The sequence below is a fragment of the Convolutriloba macropyga genome, chromosome 5 (genome assembly GCF_964194025.1).
Source record: "Convolutriloba macropyga chromosome 5, txConMacr16.3, whole genome shotgun sequence".
Taxonomy (NCBI): domain Eukaryota; kingdom Metazoa; phylum Xenacoelomorpha; order Acoela; family Convolutidae; genus Convolutriloba; species Convolutriloba macropyga.
Window position 1 is genome coordinate 32,304,835 of NC_134472.1, and position 6,000 is coordinate 32,310,834.

A 6,000-nucleotide genomic window follows, 5' to 3' on the forward strand; every position below is an offset into this window, starting at 1 on the left:
CGTTGACGTAAATGTTAAATAATAGAGGTCCTAAAATAGTACCTTGTGGAACTCCTCTCTTCAAATTTATCCAGTCCGATTCAATTCCATTCAGAACAACTCTTTGCGTTCTTTTACTCAAATAATTCTCTACTAAATTGGTAGCATGTTCATCGAAACCTATATTTTCTAGTCTCCGTAACAGTATTTTGTGGTTTATAGAATCAAAAGCCTTTGAAAGATCTAAAAACGCCCCTGTAACATTTTTTTTCTTGTTGAGTTCTAATCTTATTTGTTCTGTCGATTTCAGGATAGCATCAATTGTTGAAATTTGTTTTCTATAACCAAATTGACTAGCCGACAATAATTGCTCTCTTTCGAGGAAACTTGTGATTTGTGAACTGAACGCCTTTTCAAAAATTTTTGACAAAGCAGAAGTGACAGAAATAGGTCTATAATTGAGTGGGTCTTCGGGATTCCCTTTTTTGAAGAGTGGAGTTACACAAGCTTTTTTAAGATCTTCTGGAAATTTTCCTTCTGTAATGAATTGATTAATGAGATAACATAGTGGTTCCGCTAGCGCTGCTTTAGCATCTTTTATTGCCCAAGCTGGTATTTTTGAAGGACCGACTGGTTTACTTGTATTCAAAGAATCTATGAGCACATTTGTTTCCTTGGTTGTTATATATCGGAAATTTAAACACTTTCTCGGAGCAGTTTTAGGAGGAATGTGGTTTGTTTGTTGCAAGCCAATAAACTCTCCCAAAGTCGAAAATTTGTAATTTAGAAGATTTGCGATTTCCATGGGCTTTGTTATCTTATCACCAAAACTGTTTAATAAAGATTGAATTCTTGCTTGAGTCTTTTCTTTATTACGAAGATCTTGAATGAATTTCCATCTGGCTTTTTCACTGTTTAACTCCATAAAACTTGAAAGAAGTTGTTTTTCTTTTTGACGGATTAAATCATTTTTAGTTTCATCATCGCTAATTCTTGAAAACTGTCTTTTTGTTTCCTCACATAACCATTTTTCTTGAAGCAAGAATTTTGGTTTATCTGTTCTAATATAACAGGTTTTAATTAGAGCATGTAGTGCTAATGCTCTTTCAATAATTCTTTGAAATTCTAATAACATCATATCTCCTGTCACTGCACCGTAAAAGTGTCTCCAGTCTGAATTTTTAATAAAATTTTGGAATGCTATGGCTGAATATTTTTTTTTGTCAAAAAACTTTTTCTTTGTTGTTTTTGATTTTAGCATCACAGATTTAAGAACTGTGATTGTTGCAAAATGATCAGTTTTCAAAATCGTATCCGCTACTATGCCAGTTTCGAAATCGTCTGTTATGATATAATCGATAAGTGTTGAAGAAGAGTTAATCATTCTTGTAGCTGTGTCATTATTCGTTGGTTTAAGGTCATATGGAGAAATTACAGATTGCAGCAGACTTCTGTCGCGCTTTGCAAAATAGTTTAAATTGTAGTCTCCAGCAAGTATGACAGATTTTCCTTCAGCCATAGCAAGATCAATTCCCAGGACCAATTTTTCCAAAAACATCTTAACAAGTTTTTTTTCCGGACAGTATGATAAATTCAAAACGCATTTATTTTTTTGTATGCTCAACTCAACCCATAAACTTTCAAAAATTGTATCCGGAAAGCAGTTGAGATCATCGCGGAGACGAGGTTTTAATAATTTTGGAATGTACATGATAATACCACCACCTTTTGTTTTTGTTGTTTGGATGCGATCTTTTCGAAAACAGTCAAAGTTTTGCTTATCTATATGCCAAAATTCTTCCGGATGGTTTTGTGACAACCATGTTTCACTAAACGCATATATGCAGTTGTAACCAATGTCTTGAATGAGTTCTTTCAACAGCAGATGTTGTCCTGCTAAACTTCTGGCTTTTTGATGTAGAATTTTTATTCTGGAATCAAATAATTTTAACTTTTTCATCATAAGTGCATATGGCAGAACTGGTCCAGGGTTTATTTCGATATCACCACTTTTTAGTAGAAGATACCATATAACAACCAAGAAAAAGGAAAAGTTGAATTTGGATGGTGAAGCACATTGTTTGCTGTTACAGATTCCTTTGAATGAAGGTATTCGAGATGCATAAGGAAGACTGTAAAAACATTCTGAAATACTATCGGAGGATGTGAGTAGTACACATAGTATAACTATGAGTCGAATACCTGCCATTTTTGGTTATATCTGATTATAAATCATTACACGTTGCCAAATAGCTTAAAAACAACAGAAACTGCAGCTAAAATCCATTTGTATAACGATATGTTTGTCTCCATGGTTTGTAAGTGTTAGCCCTACTCACGTATGCACTTTGAGAATATTGCAAAGGTTGTAATCGAACAAGATTACAAGAAGTTAAAAGAAAATGACTTAAAACTGCGTTTTTAATAAACGGAATTCCCTGCTGAAAATTAAAATGTATGTCATCGTAAAAGAGAGCGTTGTAATTTGCCATTTGACTCAACATGTTGCACACAGGAAGTATTTTGATTTTTTCAGTGTTTTCTTGTGTAATATACTCTCGCAGTTTTTCATTGAATTCATAAATTTTGTTGTTTGTCTGTTCGTTTTTCGGCAATTTTTTTAAAGGAGGCACTTCCATCAATACCAATGATTCTGGGCTGAACTTTTCCTGTATTGCAGAGACAAGATCTTTGTAATCTGAGAATAATGTTTCTAAATGATCACTTTTTTGTTTTAGAATAGCATTGGTCCCATCCTGTAAAATAACTGTTTTCATCTTTTTTTGATCGTAACCCTGTAATAATTGCAATTTCTCCTTTGTTGTCGAGCCTGGGTAAGCATGTATACTGCAGTCCTGAGGAAATGTCCGATCTCTTGCCAGGTGTTTGATTATACTACTACCAATTAAAAAATTTTCTGTTTTCTCCTCGATCTCTAATGTTTCAAACTTTCGAATAAAAACGTCATTTTTTGCACTTGTGTTAATCGTTGGTGTTATAATAGCTGAATTAGTTGTTACCTGTGTCGATTTTTTAAGGAATTCACTCACGGTTACCACATGCTCGGCGATGAGACTGTCCTTCTCCTCTAATTTTTGATAAAGTTCGCAATAAATTTTATAAAGATCCGCTTTTGAATAACTATTAAACTTTTCTGCAGTCATCATCATGATTGGAATATATTACAGGAGGATATTTACAGGAGTAATTTACAATTATTGATATTTACAATTAGAACTATGTTACAGAATCTGTTGCTTAAAAAGAACTATTGTGCTAACGTTTAAAACTAGCAATGCATAAGAAAGTGTTTAAAAAATGAAGGTCAAGAAGCAACTGTACAGAATGAAAGAATTGTGTGTTGTGTGAAATTGTGTGTTGTGTGAAGAATTGTGTGTTGTGTGAGAATTGTGTGTTGTGTGACATTACTTGTGAGACAAACCATTACTTCTTTGACAAGTCATTCCCTTATACCTATTGGAATAGGTGGTCAAAAGCTATAACACAACTACCTTTGCTGCCTCATTAATTAGAGCCGGAGTTTGAGAAAGTAGTTCTGCAACACAAAAGGGACGACTATTTTGGGTCAAATTTCATTTGGGATTTGTTAATAGATGATTTTTTGGACAGATGAGTTATTGCAGTTTTTTGCACAGTTCTGATTGTACTACCATACTATCAAATGTAAAAAAAAGTGAATGTGACTCGTAGGCTACCGGCTCAACAAATCAACAAATATCCTTAACATCAAAGATCTTGCTTAATTATTTAGATAGCCAAAGGGTACGAAGTGTATTAAACTTTAATTAAAATTGAAATTAGGCGTATAGTTTTGCAAATTATTGAATGAGAAGTTTCCCTCATTTTTTCTAGATGTGAAGAAGCCAAATGTTTCCGTTTCCAAGGCGAGGCAAGTGCTTTCGTTTCAGGTTTCGATGCGAAATGTCAAAAGTATTAGTGGGTTTGGCCGTACCTTGGGTTCTCTAATGCTGATTATCGTTCTCGTAGAGCTTTCAATCACTAAGTTTATGCCGAGTTGTTTGGTTGCTTCTAGAGCGTAATGACAACCGTGTGTCTGTGTATCAAATCAACTGCTATAGCTATTACAACAGATGCGATACCTCCTACTAAGCAAGAGCTCACGGAATGACTTCATAACTCAAAAGGCTGTAAAATTACAACTTTTTGTTTTTTCGTCTATGAAAATCCAATGTAATAAAATTTTCATAAAAATAATGTTCTAAAAAATCCAATTTTCAAAGAGAAGCTGAAAAGTGCCAAGGAAATTGCAAAACATATGCTTCAATTCGAAAGTGCAATAAACTGGAAAATTTTGATTTTATAGTTATGCGACATTTATGGAGAAGTCATAGTCACAAAACTTCCATTAATAACAAAACTGCACTGCTGCGAATTTCTTATAAATTTTTGAATGTATGAATGAAGCCGATGCATCATTATACGAAAGTTTTTTATTCGAATTTTTTGTTTTACCCCGTTATTTGGGAGTTTCATTAGTAGCACAAATCACAATTTCTATAAATTAGAACACATTAATTTTCCAATGTGCATGGTTTTCTCGTCAATGACATAGAAGTAACCGTCCAATTTCAATGTTCATTAATTTAACACGAAAACTACGTGTGCTTGTAGTTTAAAGACCTTTTCGATAAGAATTTAATGCAGTTCTCTGATGATATAATGTTCAGTTACACCTTACAATTGTCAAAAAGCTACCTGAGTTTTGTATCATCTAATACAAGAGTAAGAACAAAATTTGTTTCATATTACTATTAGTTAAATGATCAGTTTCAGAACAAAAGCAAAAACTGCGCGTAAAGTAAACACACTTTAGTTGAGTTTTTGCACTAAAAGCTAGTAGTTGCACTCGACTTACAGGCCACGGCCACTTCATAAATAATTTAATACGTCAAAAAAATATTAGTCTACTGTGAATTAGGTTTATAACAGCTATTTCAGTACTCTAATAAAAAACGGCACACAGCTTTAATGGCGCTGAGATTACTTCCACGGTTCTCTAAATTGGCACATTCAGAAAAGTGCAAATCATTTGATTTTTGTAAAAAACATGATCAGATATTTCATTGCTATAGTTAATTCACGGACTTGGTGTTCTTAATCACAGTTGAATCTTCCTGTTAACAGTTCATTCTTGATTAAAAGTCTTGATTCGTATTGTAATCATCGATGCTTTTTCCTTAGCTCGTCCCTAATTGGTGTTTTTTCCAAGTTTTCGTTTCTTTTAATCATACAAAACCTTTTGTTCGACTCAAACGTGATAACCTCAAAATACTTCATAAATGCAATATCATTGCGTAATTAAAACTTACGTCAACCTGGACAAATTGTCGTGTTGGCCACTTCGTAACAAAATCGATACGCAGAGTTTTTGCTTTCAAAAACAATGTTCTCAGTTTGATTCCGACAGTTAAATTTCAAAATTACAGAAAAATCACGATGTGTTCGGAGAGCTTTGCTAAATTTTGAGTTAAAAGAATCTCCGGTCTTACAACCTCTTTCACGCCTCCTTGATTAAACGCCTCTCTGATTAGTGACGGGTTTCAAATCATTCCTGCTCAGTTCAATACGTTCAGTCACATTCTTTGGTTTTTATATGCCTTGCAAGTGAATATTATATTACCTACACAGATTTCGAACCAAAACGGAAGCAAACTGAGTTAGTTCGTATTGTAGGCCAACCATCAGCCATGAAAAGAACAGTTGCGTTCTCGCATAGTTTTCCTCCTGCAAAAACAAAGTCTCATGGGTGGCACCTTCTTGATATTTGAACATACTAGCTTTAAGATTTAAATTATGTTTACTAAAAGATAAATCCAGTATTAAATACAAGGCCGGGTCGAACAAATAGTTATGACTTCACTTTTTCAGTAATTAAAAACAAAAATTTGTTGAGATTTCTACCTATTTTTGGTTCGAAAAGAGAAAAACATTAGTTCACAATAAGTGTAGAATCAGCATCAGAAACTTCATTCTCTCTTT